The 15975-nt window shown below is 29.0% G+C and overlaps 1 long non-coding RNA gene across 1 annotated transcript; it reads right to left on the bottom strand.

The window, feature by feature from the left end:
* Positions 1-13873: 13873 nt before the first annotated feature.
* Positions 13874-15528, bottom strand: LOC111632040. Its single transcript, XR_002757800.1, has 4 exons — positions 15449-15528; positions 14367-14544; positions 14133-14286; positions 13874-14063 (listed from the first exon to the last, which is right to left on the bottom strand). It is a non-coding gene; the product is annotated as an uncharacterized LOC111632040 (long non-coding RNA).
* Between the last annotated feature and the right edge of the window lie 447 nt (positions 15529-15975).

Genomic DNA, 15975 nt, shown 5'->3' with positions numbered 1-15975 from the left:
TATTCCTGGTAAGTGAGTAAGAGTTCCTTCGACGTCTGCTTTGGAACGATGCAGTCGAGTTTCGGTAATTGGAATATGTCGATCCGAGGAAGGGAGACAGAGACAAAGATAGACAGAGACACACAATTGGTCATGCGCTTAGAATTTTCGGGGAAGAAACCCTCGCATCCTTGAAATTCGAGGTTTTTATTTTCTTTCCCCGATCGTTTATTTCGATTGATCGCATTTCCTCGTTTTCGTTTTCTAAGTGGTTGGCTAGCGTTGCTAAGTGTAACGAGATCTCAACTTAGATCGCGGGAGATATTCAAAATCGATATTTAATTCGATCCCAACTGGAGATAGTTGATTTTGCGACTTACATTTTTATACTGTTTATATGTTCGCGTCATGTTTCTCATGCAAAAATTATTTTTTCCTTCCTTCTTGTCTTTTCTTTAAAAATTATTTCGACGCAAATTTTAGTGAGGGTTCAGACGTCTCTATGGCCTCACATATGCATACATATAGATAGGTATTGTACTGTACAATGATATATACATGCATAGATAAATAAGTTATATTGTACAAATTGTGTATTTTGATAAGTAAATTTATTATTTAAATTGTCAATTCTTTTTTCTACAACTTATTAATGAATTATACAGAAATATAAATTGAATTTTACAAACATATTTCATTTTATTTCTAAATATCGCAGTGACGACAGAAGTAAATCATTACATCTATAGTTTAATTTGAAAGATTTATAGACAAATCAAAGATACATGAGTAATAACGGTACATAAACAATGTTTTCAATACATATTTGTAATAATCGATTTTGCTTTATACGCTACCAAAACAATGTTCTGAAGACATTTTTCGATCCGTTATTCAATTATAACATCTGCATCTTTGTTTCAAAAATCCGTCGCAATATCCTCCTCTTTTACGAATACTTTGACAATGTTTGTGACATGCTTTTTGATTGAATGGGCAACCAAATCCAGCCTCCACAGTCGCAATCTCTACAATGTAAATCAAAGTAGAAAATTAAATATAATATTCATTTTAAATAATCCTTTAGTCTTACAAACGATGTTTTATTTACTTTTTATATTATAATTAATTTTAAAACATTTTATATTGAAAAATAAAATATAATTTATGAATAAGCTATTTCTTGTTACGTACCCAGAGTGCAAAAAACAAAAGCTAACAAGAAGAGCACAGCAACAATTTTCATGGTTTTCGTTTTTCAAAATAACAATTCAAAGAAATAAATTCTGTAAAATAGTTTTTATGTTAATTATTGAATAAAATTACATTACGATAATTAAATTTAAGGCAAATTATGAAATCTGAAGTACCAACAGAAAAAAAAAATTGTCATTGAAATGCTAAAGGATATAGAAATAAAAATTAAATAAAATCCTTTTATTTTCTTCGTAGCATTAAGTGTAAAAATTGTAATAAGATACAGTATATAAAACTCAAACTTTAATATTTATATTTCGCAAATAATACCAAAATAATTATGAAAATCTTTTAAAATGTTTCATTAGAAAAGGCCAATTGCCATAGTGTCCTTTAGTTAAAAAATTAGTATAAGAGAAACTGTAGTGCTAAATTGAATAAAGCACGAAAATGTAATGTAATGTTATGTGAAGATGTCCAAAGTTTCGTTGTACTATAATTTTTGTTTAAAAGGTGGGAAAATGGTGGATAAACTGATGGCACAAGTTGTTTCTAAAAAACACAATTTGGTGGTGCCCACATACCTGAGTAACTCGGATAAGTTTATCAATGGAAATGAAAATCTCAATCTATATAAATAAAAATATAAATGTTCGTTTGTTCAAAATCTTAAATCTCCTAAAGTTCTTCACCGATTGCTTTGAAATTTTGAAACAACGTTGCATTCGAATACGCGCGTGTTTTTATATTACAGTATATAGATGTCGAAATTAACCCCCGCGGGAGAGAGAGACAGGATTAAGGCTTACTGTGAAGAACTCTGCTTCTATTATACTATTTTAGATGCAGTTTTTTGCGTCTTTGATTGCGTTTTAATAGGGTACGTCAAGAGAATGTACTGTAGACTAAGAAAAGATTTTTCGGAATTTCCCCCCGCGGGGAGTGTTATACATTTATAATAGACACATTTTAAGCCACAGCAACGTGTGCCCGGGTACAGCTAGTAAATTAATATACGAGAACCGTTCAACTGATGTTAGTAATGGCAATGGAATAGTGCGTTACATAGTAGCAATTTATGTTTCTTTCTTTAGGTACACTTCCATTATTCTAGCATCGATGAAATGCCTGCAGAATACAAATCTGGATGATGTTAGACTCATTGCAAGACAAACTCTCTGACTTCAAAGTTCCGGAAGAATCTCCTGTCTTCCAAGGCTTCCTTCAAAGAGACAAACAGCTGATAATCTTACAGCGAGAGATCCGGACTGCAGACAAGGTGATCCATAATTTCCCAACCAAGTTCTTTGATCCTCTCCAATGAGCGCAAGACCCTGCTTCGACTCCAGCCAAGAATTTCTATTCTGTAGGCCAAAGTGGAGAAATGTCTCGTTTGCTGTATCGTCGCAAAAGTGGAAAAATGTCGACGTGTGGAAGTGATACATAGAGAAAAAACAAGCAAGGACAATGTAAGACATACCGTTCCATCTCAAATACTAATATCTTGAACAGAAGTTTAATCGTCCTCGTATAAAAATATATTAGGTATTGTATAGGAAAACGAAACTAAACTCCGCGGCGTAGGCTATCTGTCTGTTTCGGGTGTTTAACATTCACGGCCTGTCATCTGATCAGTCATCCATCACATTAGCTTACATATTTGCAAAAAAAAAAGCATGTTTAGTGATCATGCGGTCGATTTAATACTTAAAGTAGGCCTACATATCTTTCAGACAGCTGGAAGATGTGTAGTAGTCCAAATGCAACCAAATTTTCTATGCCGATGTTACAGGATGTGCAGAAGAGATTTCTTCAGAGGAAAGAGAATTTAGTTTTAAAACTCGCCAATTAAAACTTCGATTACAGACAAAACACTTCATGATTTAAGCAGAGCTCCGCATATGTTCTACTCAACTAAATAAATCTGAAAGTTTACAAGTGGACGAGGCTTGTAAATTGTTTCAAATTTCAAAATTTATTTTTAATTAATAATGGTTACGTTTTTAAAAAATGCACTAATATTTGTATAAACAGTAATTAATAATATTTATAGAAAATGTAACATACCTGAAGCAAGATGAAAGTATGAAAGTTATTTAATTGATGGAAAATGTGAGAAGTATTTATATACAAAAAAATCACATGACAAGTTGCTGTTGCATAATAAAATTTCTCAAAAGACAGGTGTGCTTCTACTGAATGATGAACTATTGCGAAAGAGTAAACAATATTTTATCTTCGATTTAAACTAATTTTGAAATATGACATAAAAATAACTTTTAAGAATCGAGATTAAAAGAAAAAAATAAATTATAATCATCAAAATGTAAGTAATTTATAATTTTTTCTGACATTTTGATGATGTAACTACTTTACAATTTTATGAAATACGTTTAAATGAATATGAATAAAGAAATTTCATAAACTATTTTTTGTATCTTGAAGATTCGATTCAAATGAAGCAAAGCATTAACCTATTTACAGGTCATACGAAATATCAAAATCTTTGTAAATTTGACATTTCCATTTAGTTTTACTTTCCTGGCTGTTATATATAAGAAAGAGAAAAGTGTAGCGATCGGTCAAAAAATGACCACCTTCCAAGATTTTTACATTTTTGGACTGAGGAAACCTTGAAACATCAAGAAACGCAAAAAACTTCGTGTTTTTTTTCCGTATGTGCGAATGCTAGTGTATGTGTATGTGACACGATTTTGTTCACCCACTTTGAAGTTTAATTCCTTTTGCTGAAAATTTCTGAAATTTTACACAGAGGTTTGTGTATTAAAGGCCTTGATGATTTCAAATTTTGGCGATTAATGGGAATGAAGAGATAGAGGGGCGTCATACCTCGAGTGTGGTAGGACTTAATGGAGATTTTACTCGTTATTAGCATTTACAATTTTTTTTAAAATATAAAAGTCCTCTCTACCCTCAAAATTAGAATTTTGCCATTTTAAATAATTAATAATATAACTTTTTAAATCGTAGTACTACCGTATTAAATAGGTGTCCTAAAGTTTTTAATTAACTAACCCTTTGAATACGGTAGTATTACGATAAAAATAATATTTACTTAGCCGCCCATAGAAGAGATTATATTTTTTTTATGAGTTTTCTTTAATAGAATTTCATAACATATGGCGACTTCATAATTTTAAATGTTTTGCCAGGAAAGTGACTCACTTGTCGCGGGATTTTCTTCTATTAGAAATGTTAAATGTTTTTTAATGACTCTTCCAAGCACTTTTATTACTTCGCGAAGCACGTCCAAAAAACTTCTGAACAAATAGTTTAAGAATTTTCATATTATTTTTAATGGCATAATTGTAATTAAATTTCTAATGAGACCAAATGTTAATTTGTTATTAAAATATTGTATAAAATCCATTACAGAAGGTTAATAATAAAGTTTTTGTGGATTTTAAAATCTCTGAATTATTGGACTTTTATTACATATTCAAATTCGAAACTGTAATTTATTTTAAGTATATCGATTAAAATAGCCCATCAGTGGACGAAGAGTTAGTTGGTCGTGGGTTCATGTCTAACCGACGACTGTCCATGTAGAGTTTTTCGTGTTTTTTCACATATCTAACATCTAAATAGAAATCAATTTCCCATAGAGTCTTCCCAAGAAGAACCTCCTTCACAGGACTTCCTCCAAAGAAGACTCTTTGACAGGTCTCCAGAAGGATTCCCTCAAAACGATAATTTATTTTCTTAAACTTTATTTGAAATCATGACAATTAAAAAAAGCTTTATGAATATGTTAAGTATGATTGATGCAAACGAAATTTTTTAATTGATAAACATGGTAATATACGCATACAATTAATTTCTAAATAAATTAAAATGAAGAATAAATGCTTAAGAAATAGCAGAAGATCATACACGAATTACAGATATATCTAGAATTAGTGTGATGTTCTTCTTGTACATGAAAAATTATCATCCAATATAGTAAATGAAAAAATGTAAACTGCGTGACGCTACTCAATACAAATTTCAGAAAATTGATTTTAATTTACAAGTAAAATGAACGATCATTTTTAACGCAAGTTTAAATAATTTTAAACCAGAAAAGGGGAAGACAACAGGAGCTTAAGCCCTCCCCATTGACATACAAAAAAAATTAAAATTGATTGTCTTGTTATAAGTAAATAAATGATGAAATTGTGTTATAAGACTTTTACTAAAACAACAATGTTTTTTTACAGATTGATAAACAAAATTTTAAAAAATGTCAGAGTAATAATAGGATTATAGCACTGAATAAATTTATTAAATGTAAAATTAATATAAAGATGTAGCGTATAATTCTATTTCTTATCTTATTCTAAGTAAGTTATCGCTATCAGGGGGAAAATATATCAAAAATTTATCTGATTTTATGTAATATCATTTTACTGGAAATGTAACTCTCCCTTGTTTTTGTGTTCAGCATAGATAAGAAATTTAAAGGAAATGTAATTTATATTGCATAATATGCAAAATAATTTTAAAGTTAATTTATTAAAATTTATTTTAATTTAAATAAATTACTTTATTTAACTGTAATCATTTTTGACAGAACTCCCTTCTGTATATTAGTAATTATTTTGCATATTAACGTTATATGGTACAAATTATATGAGGACGGTTCAACTTCTGCCCGGAATTTCAGTACAGCAATGGAACTGTGTTACATAGTCCTTGTTTATGTTTCTTTTTCTAGGTACTGTACCCCCTCCATACGCTAACATTTCTCCATCGTTTTGATAACGATTCTATCTATATCTTCAGAACAGATGTCTTTGGTAGTGCCGGAGTCACAATATAGCGTCATAGATAAATCTCCTGTCTCCTTCAAACAAACAAACAAGCTTCCTTCAAACAAACAGGTGATAATCGCACGGTGACAGATCCGGACTGCAGGTCAGATGATCCGGTATTTCCCAAGTCCGTTAATCATTTCACTGTGCGCAGGACCTTGCTTCGGCACCAGCCAAAGATTTCTATTCTGCAAGAACGATGGGAGAAGTGTCAGCGTGTGGAGGAGTATCTTGAGAAACATAAATAGAAATTATGTAACATTTGTAGTTCCATCACCATTACTGATATCTTGTACAGAAGTTGAATCGCTCTCGTAATATTATTATATTATTATTTTTGTCCTATGAGACATCGACTGACGACTGTAGTTCAGTTAATAAATAAGTAAATTATTATACTAGGACATCACGCGACTTTGTCGTATCGCGATAGAATTGAAACGGAGCCGAAAAGAAGCGATCCTTGCACTTTGTATAGAAGGGGATAATAACATTTTCCATTATAACATATGGAAATGTTACAAACAAAAAAAAATAGCTTTAAGTTCCCGATCCGTAATATGGGTCGTTGGTAAAAACGTTCCTGGATCGTCACGGCAATTATGGCGAGGTAACGAGGGATAGGGTGGCAGTATGGGTCAGTAGATGTGGCAGAATGTCCGCCCTGGAGGTGTCCGCCTTGTGGACTGCGTTCAAACCCTCTTTATATTATTTTTGAGGGGGTGAGAACTATGACCTCATTAATGATTTATACACACACCTGTTCGTGTGTTGATGTCTGGATCTAGCTAGTACGGACCACTGGCACAGAGAAGTTTGTTTAATTTATTAATATCAGTGTCTAGAAGACATGATTTTATAATATAAATTTTTATAGCTTTGATGGCTCTCATCCATAAATTAACATTCAGCTGACAATAATTTCTGTAAACTGATCAACAATCCAGATATTGTTTATATTAAACGTCTCGTTTGACTACGAACGAGGCGATTTATTGCTGTAACCACGTATCACGTGCAACCAAAGAGGGGATAAGAAACATCTCTTATTCACGTCTTGTTGATATTAACGTCTATAGAATTACCGTTAAACAAATGGAGGAGATTTCTTTTATTGATATACTAACGATTTTTTTCGAGGAGATCGTCTCGGTCATCGACCGCAGAAGGCCCCCTTTTTCCCTTTTCACCTAATCACGAGGTTTATTGGAGGTGTGATACTGTTCTAAAACAAAAGGGTTTTGGACTTTCACAGATTGTGTCATAATAAGCTAATGGTTAATTGCAATTGAGCTTTGGAACGTACCCGGGAACAAAGATTTTTTTGCCTGCATTTTTGAGTGACGTATTTTAAATTTTCTTTTCTTTCTTTCCACGTATTCTTTCGTCTTTCTTACAGAAAAACTTATTTGCAACCAAAAGGATTTATTCGAGTAGAAATAAAATTTCTGCAAGAAAGTTCACGATAATCAGTGAATCAGCGAATGAATGACTAAATTAGTGAGCCAGTGACAATATATCTTCGTATATATGGATAAGATATATTTAAATTAAAAATATTTCGAATAAATACTTAGACTATACTGTATGTAATACTACAATAGTACAAGATATATTATGCAATGTAAGCTGCAAAATTTTTATTCTACGTGATTAGTTATGGACTAAAGTATATTTAACTATAAGAATATTTTAATTTTTGTTGCCAAGATCACAAGTATGAAATACAGTATTTCATTCGTAACTGCGAAAAATTTCTATTAAAATAAAATAAAAAATATGCTATAAAATATATTCACAAAATTGGAGGAAACAATATATATTTACGGTTGTGCCGACATCCTGGAATTTTTAAACGTTTTCACATATAGAGGCGGATGAATAGCCTTAAATGAAAGGTCGACTATGCCGTAAAGACTTGTGTTCCAGAGGTGTGGAAAAGGACAAAATATGAGGTCATTTATTGCTTCTCTCAGTTTTGTGAATATATTTCACATTTCATTGTTGTCCTGGCCATTTATTTATTTATTTAAAAATGTAATTATGAATGTCATTCGTACAATGAAGGCCCGGTATGATTTGGCACAATGAAGGCACAGGGCTAATTTATATCTTAATTATTTACGTCTCAAATTTGATTCGTATTCATTGAAATAAAACAAATACAATAGAAAATAGGTTTGACCATTGATTGTGACTGTGAGGTAACAAATATAGCCAATAATGCTCTGGTACTTCGCATTATAAACAAATCGACAGTGGAGAAAAACAGAAGCGAATGTACTGTACAGTACATTTTAAACCAAATTTAATGCATTCTTTCACTTAGTTTTACGTAGAAGAATTTTAAAAAGTTTAATTTTCCTAGCATTTTTTTGTTTTTGTAATCACTAAAAATAATAAAAATAATTTATATATTATTATTTCGTTACCCGATATCCGTGGAAATTTTTATATTTAATTTTAAAACTCAAAAATTAAAAAGCATCTAAAAGTTATATATATTTTTACTTTAGCTTTTAAATAATAAAATTAACGCGAGGTAAGCAAAAATTATCTTTCATATGAAAAATACTTTTCACATTCTATATAAATTACGGTTTAAAAGTCTTTTTCAACCTTTTCTCATCGAAGACCGGTAAAATTACGGATAATTTTACGTGGACCAAGTAATTATAAGCGACTATGAATTATGCTTATTTACTAAGCTATTTACTGTACGAACTTTGTTACGTACAGTAACTCTAGATTACTATTTAAATATCGCCTGTAATCAACTGCGCTATCTTCAGTACAAATATTTTTCTGCGGACCGGCAGTTGAAATCACTGGTTTAAAATATACGTTTCATACAATTAATAATTATTGTATTATAAAATGAAAGTTATTTTTTTTTTAAATTTTTATTGCAGTAAATATTTCCTACAACAAAAATATATTTCAAAATATATTATGTTTTCCTTTAAGTGTGACATTCTATAAAAAATGATTTCATAAATCCAATGTATTTATTATATTTTTCTTTTTATTTGTAGATAAAAAATATTCGATCATAAACTGTAGTGACTGAATAGTTTTAAGTTAATCTTTCGTTATAAATTTTAGCTCATTTTATTATATCCAATTAATTATTAAAATAAATTAAAAATTCACAAAATTATATAATAAAGCCTGTCTAAAACGGAAATAATTCGTTATGCTGCGATTGCGGTTTATATGTTATACAGTGTCATATTTTATGTATGCGAAATAACGTGAACTTACGATGCAAACCGGAAGTCACATCAGTTAATCAGGGCCTCCTGCCTCTATGCTTTCCATATCTGGTTTTCGAATTCCATATACCTAACTCCGTTCTCGTGATTAAGAAGGGACAGACAAACAGACGAACGACAGTGGGAATTTATAGGTCTACAATTTTTTAGGATAACAAACTTACTTGCAGGCCAGGTAGCAAGTAAATTTGTTATCCTATTATAAAGATCATATGGTATACACACATATTCCAGATTATACAGTGTAATCTGTAGTGTAGAATAAATTCGACTTTAATTTACAGTAAATAATTTTTTTTAAAAAAATCTAGAAATATTTTACAAAAATTCTGTTCAAAATTCTACATAACTTCAAACTATCAAACTTTCAAACTATTTCTGGAAAATGTGAAAGTATTAAATTACGAAAAATATAATTGGCTAAAATTTTGTCTTATTATTTAAATGTAATATATTATAGATAAATACAGTATATACAAAATAAATACTAATTTTCTTATTAAAAGTTATTTATAGAAGAGAGAAAAATAATGATTTTTTGAATTGTTACTATATATTTTTCTCTGTCAATTGCATTGGAAGAATCAGATTATCTATCAATAGCCAATATGCATACAAAATTAATTTTCAAAGATAAGTTTGCATTATATATAGGCCTATATACATACACATACACACTTGTGTTTAATCACTATAAAATAAAATTCAGTTTGATTTTATATTGTAAATACACAGTATATATAAGTTATATTTTTTCTATCTGCTGACTTTTGACTGTTAAAAAGACATATTTAATATGCCACACGTGTTCACTCATTTAATAAGCTTTTTATTTCTCGGTAATGGGAAATTTATTTCTCAATAATTCTAGGTGATCAAAAATTGTGTAATTTCCTAGAATACAGATTAAAAAAATATGTTATCTGAATATCTCCTTCCTAAAGCTGTTCCTTATCGCGTGTGAAAATCAAAGAATTAAACCTTTTAATTTTATATAATTATTAAGTGTATGATTTGTTAAATAATTAATAAATCATATAATACTCCATTAATTTAGCGAAACAATTTTTATGCACACATTTATAGGAAATGAGTAGTCAAAACAAAAAAGGTTAATCTCTTACATAATAAATGCTTATTAAATCCGACATTAATTAATATCATTTATAAATAGCGTGTTTTAAAAGATAAATAATTCACTTTTCAAAATATTCGATTAATTTTATTTGCGGTTTTACATTGTATAACGCAAGAAAGATAGTAAAACTACATTAAAAACATATGAAAATCATTATTAATTATTCTCAGTGATTTGGTCTATATTGTGCAAATATTTAAAAGTGTAATGGGTTAAACATTACTTTTTGAAGAGCTTATTCAATATTAAATCAATTAATTTAATTCGCAATTTAACACAGAGCAAACGAAGACATTAGCCTATACCAATACATCATTCAATAATATATTCTATAAATTATTTTGAATATAACTTATTGTATAGAAATTGAAAATATTCAAGACTGATTTTTATTGTTTAACTTGAATGTCCATTAAAAATTTCTTGAAATTAGAGATTTAAAATTTTTGATGAAATTTAATTAAACACTAAAAGATCAATTATTTTTCGGCAAGTTAAAAAGTTTCTTAATAACATTCTCCATTGTAAAATATTATTAATGCGTGGAAATTTTATAACTTTTAGACTGAAGAGAGCCAAAAACAAGCCGAAAATAAAGTTACTTGAAATTTTGTCTCAAACCCTTAGAACTTAAAGAAGAAAAATTCTGCTAAGTTCTTTATCTCGTGAAATATATTCATTAAAATATAATCTATGTATATAACGATATCAGCAATAAAATGCAACTTATCTTTTTACGACATTTTTATAAACTTTCCCGTGTTGTGTAATGTAAATGATTGGGAGATTCAGAATTTCCAATCACGTCATCTGGAATCAAAGTACATTGTTACTTCCGTCTAGTTCTTATATAAATAAAATAGTCGACGAGATAAACAATATTCGTTAACACCTTCCGTAGATTCAGGTAAGAATTTTACATATAAATTATTTTAAAATAATTCACTAAAAAATGAAATTCTACGATACTAAAAATATGTTTCCGTATTTTAAATTATTGTAGGACAAAAATATAATTGCGTTGATGTTATATTTAATGCACCATAATTATAATTTTATATTATTATTTTTTCTTAATTTAGAAAAGTTTTACGAGATTTAATAAAATGAAAGCGGTGACAATTCTGTTGCTTTTAGCTTTTATTTTATGCGCTCAAGGTAAGGTTTTAATTTTGAAAAATACTTTCTATTTCAAGTATAAAATCTAAAATAGCTAAATAATTAATTAGGTTGTTGTTGTTGTTAATTAAAATTTTTAAATTTTGATTTTATTTTTCAATAGAAATTGCAAATGTAGAAGCTGAACGCTGCGTGTTTTGGAAATGTAATAGTGACTGCATTAGAAGAAGATACAGAGGAGGAATTTGCAGTGGAATATTAAATAACACTTATTGTACATGTCTTAGATAGCAGAGGAACTAATTTTTATCCAAAGAATTTATTGTCAGCATTTTAGGGATGTTCTATAATTTTTTTTTATAAAGACTAATTCTTGAATTTGCTTTGTTAATACGGTATTCATATTCATTTAATGTTTCTTTTATTTCAATAAATAAAATTTTAAAAAACATGTTGATATTTTTAATTCTGAATTTTTATTTTAATTTTAGAGTAAAATTCAAATATACAAATAAAACGGATTCACTCTATTTTCGACTTCCTTTTGAATCTATGGCCAAAGTCGAGTGGATAAAAAACTGAATCCTCCATATGGTCAGTCCGTTGGCCCACGGGAACAACAGACTGACTACGAGATTTTTTCGGGTTCTCTTTACGTATGTAATATATAATAAGAGTCAGTTTCCTATAAAGTCCATGGCTGATCTGTCAATGGGATAGGGATCCCTATTGATAGGTCAGCCATGTGTTTCGTCTGGTACTTAACCGGTGTTCCCCGGAACACTAAGTGTTACGCGAACTTGTTATAAGTGCTCCGCGAAATTATGAAAGCAGCGTACTAGCTGAAACTATGATTAAACAAACTTTAGTGTAAATTCGCGGTCTACAACGCAGACAAGATATAACTTGAACTTTGCATCGGTAACAAGGGTAGTTCACTGCAAAGACAAGAAACTTAAATAGGATATATAAGCAATGTTTTTTGTTTAGAAAATTCCTAGTTCCAAAAACATTATCGGCAAAGTTAAAATTTATTTATAGTTTGGTCTAGTATATGTTAAATTACATCATTTTAAATTGAAACAATAAAATTCAATTTATAATTTAGACGAATAAATAAAAATCTAAGAATTCTGTTAATTTTTTTTATTTGGCAAGTGTAAATTTTAATTTAAACAAAAATATTTATAAAATCTAACGGCCCTTTACTGAAAATAGTCGATATATTTTTGAAAGTTATATTCTTAAATGTTTTATTGTAATCGATAGATGCGTACCGTACAATACATAAAGTTTATCGATAATTTTTTGATAAATTTTAAGAAATATTTGACTTTAAAATTTACAAGAATATATTCTTCCATCACACCAAAAAACTACTCATCCGTATTTTCTTCGTGACAATTATTATAATTAATTTTAAATCAAACTTAGATCACCGACGTGCAGGAGACTTTTGAGAGTCGTCTGATATTCCTTTTTTTATGCAAGCAAGAATCTTATGGATAAGTGCTTTTTAGAGCATGGTGCGAGTTCCCTAAGGCTAAGCACGCTCTCATTAATTAAGGAGATAGGTGAGAAAAATTCCGTAATGGAGATAAAAGATTTCTAAAATACTCCATGCCATGATAATAGAGGTTAATGTGTATCACGAGACAGTTTACGATATTGTTAATATGACAATGCATCGCAGAAAAACCAGAATAAGATAACAAAATATTATTTCGAATAAATTACAGCAAACTAAACCGAAATGAAAATACAATTTTGTACTATAAAAAGAAAATACATAAATTTCAAACACGAAATCTGGCTAAATTTATATTTATATATTTTTAGTTTTAAATAACATTTTAAAATAAAGAATTAGAAATTTTTAATTAAATTAGTTTCTAATACTGTATGTAAAAATTGTTAAAGATGTTTAATAGAACTAATTATATTTATAAATTATTGACTGATGTAACTTATAAATACTGTATTTAAAGTTTATAAATGTAATAAATTAAAACAAAGAATGAATTAAAGCTTCAAATTAGTGAAATAGAAAAAGTGAAGAATAAAGTTTAATGTTTTCTTTTAATTGACAAATCTCAACAAAATTTATATCGATTTAACGGTGTTAAAACAATACTTTTTATGATACATTTGCTAAGAAACATGTTATTAATAAAATGATAAACACTAATAAACCTTTCACTATATACTATTCAATAACATAAACATTATTAATAATAATTTATACAAAGACTAAGTAAACAATTTAAGGAATACATTAAAAAATTGTAATTATTCATTTAAACATTTTAACCAAGAGAATATATTTTTTAAAAAGAAGTTTCAACTATATAATGATGCATATCTGAAATTATAAAATTAAAACTTATTTATCCGTTTCGAGATGATAAACATCTAAACGGCGTTGAAAAGCATCGAAAACATATAAGCGCCCGTCTTTAGTTAATGCTACGTCCAATGGTCGAATCTGAAGAGAAAATGTGGCTCTGCCTAAGAAATCTACAGTACTTTCCAATCAAAAACCTGAAAACGAATTTTATTTAAACTTACTGAATGTAAAGTTTCCATAAAATAATTTATTAAATATTTTACCTGAATGCGCTCATTTCCGATCTCTGCTATAAACACAGCACCTTTTGGAACTAAAGCGATAACAGACGGTCGATCCATTTGCCTTGGAGCTCTTCCGTAGCTACCGAAGATTTTAATTTACCATCTAATGTAGTTTTGTAGACTTGACTAGCACCTAACAATAAAAATTGTTTAATTTAAAACCATTCTTAAAAATAATTAACTTTTTTTTTCTTCTTCTTCTTCTTCACGTACCAGAATCGGATAAGGCAACTTCGTTGGAATAGGAAACCATATAATAACAATTCGAATTTCTTGGTTTTACGATCAAAAACATTACTACATTCTAATTTGCCGCTTTTATTAAAAACAAACAAATGATTCGTAGTTTGGTCCAATGTTATCACTTTCTTATTCTCCGTCACAGCAAAACCTAGATGTTTAAAATAAATATTAGCTTATAATTTGCAGAATACTATTAATGAATATAAAAAATTCCATTCGTCTAAACTTCTTNCCTTACACTAATTACAGTTTGATTATGAACAGTATTTAATTTTTTGGCTGCATTTGTAGCATTCTCATCACTTAAAAATAAAAAGTATAAAACATGTCTCTTATATTCATCTGTTACTTCCATTTTAACGAAAATAAACAACTGAAATGTTCCCAATTCTGAACAGTATTATATGAATGATATCAAATTTAATACTTCAGTGTAAAAAGTATCACATTAGACTGGCATTTTTAACAGCAAAACAAGATTTTTCTCAAGGTCATAAAATACGCACGAACTTATGGACTGGCCTGATATATTATATATACGTATGAATAGTAATAGAAAGGACAATAATATTCTAGCGTCTGGGATCGTCTTCAGTCTTTTTCGCGCCCTTTCTCAACAGTCTTCTGGCTTCCTCGTCGCCCTTTACCGATCTCTCTCGTCCCCTCCGCAACCTCGCGTTTATTTTCATAATCTTCTTACATAATCGTCCAATCCATAAACAGGGAATAGGAGTTTAGATAAAATCTACAGAATGATTCACATGGGATTATTAGACAGTGGCACGTTATCCTACAGGCTTTACATTGACTTCCATTTTATATTAACAAAAAGAATGATACAGACCGTAAATTAAAATAAAAATTTAATGTCAAATACAAATTGGGGCACAATTCAAGCTTAAAAATTATAACAAATGTCTGTTCAGAGGATTTATTAAAATATTGGACAAAAAGCAAATAATTCTAATTTTTTAAAAATTTTGATTAGAGATTTTGAATTATTTCTATATTTTAAAGCGATGTTAATTTATTGGCTTATTAAAAATCAATACCTGTAAATATCCAGAAAAGTTCGAACACTCAAAATATTTCTGAAACGCTGAATGTTTTTTTTATTTTTAACGGACGTTGGTCGCTGGACTCTGGTGGCCTAAGACGTTATTTTATCAAAATGTAAAATCACAAAGCACTTTAACCGATTATTTAATAGTAAAAGCATATAAAAAATTATTTTTAAAAATAATCTTTTGTATATTACATAACAATCTGTGATGAGTTTTCTTTCCTCGTTTTGTCAGAATTTCTTTTTCGTGTGTGTGTTTTGACATTTTCGGCCACCGGACAGCCAAAAATGATGGCTGCTCCGAAAATTTTTTGCCTTCGTTATTTTAAAAAAATAAATAAATAAGTATGTTATTTTTGAGATAATTGTATTTTTATATTTAATTACGGTTTACGACTATAAAAATAATAAAATAGCTAAAAAATGTGTTTTTCATCGTCGAGAAAATATTTGATTTAATTTGTGTTACACAAAGTATCGGAAGTCTTTGTACTAAAGAAAATTTAGTTTTTCAGT

Source organism: Centruroides sculpturatus, unplaced genomic scaffold, assembly GCF_000671375.1.
Source record: "Centruroides sculpturatus isolate CEXI.00-Female unplaced genomic scaffold, Cexi_2.0 scaffold604, whole genome shotgun sequence".
Lineage (NCBI taxonomy): Eukaryota > Metazoa > Arthropoda > Arachnida > Scorpiones > Buthidae > Centruroides > Centruroides sculpturatus.
This window is presented reverse-complemented; position numbering and strand designations above follow the sequence as displayed.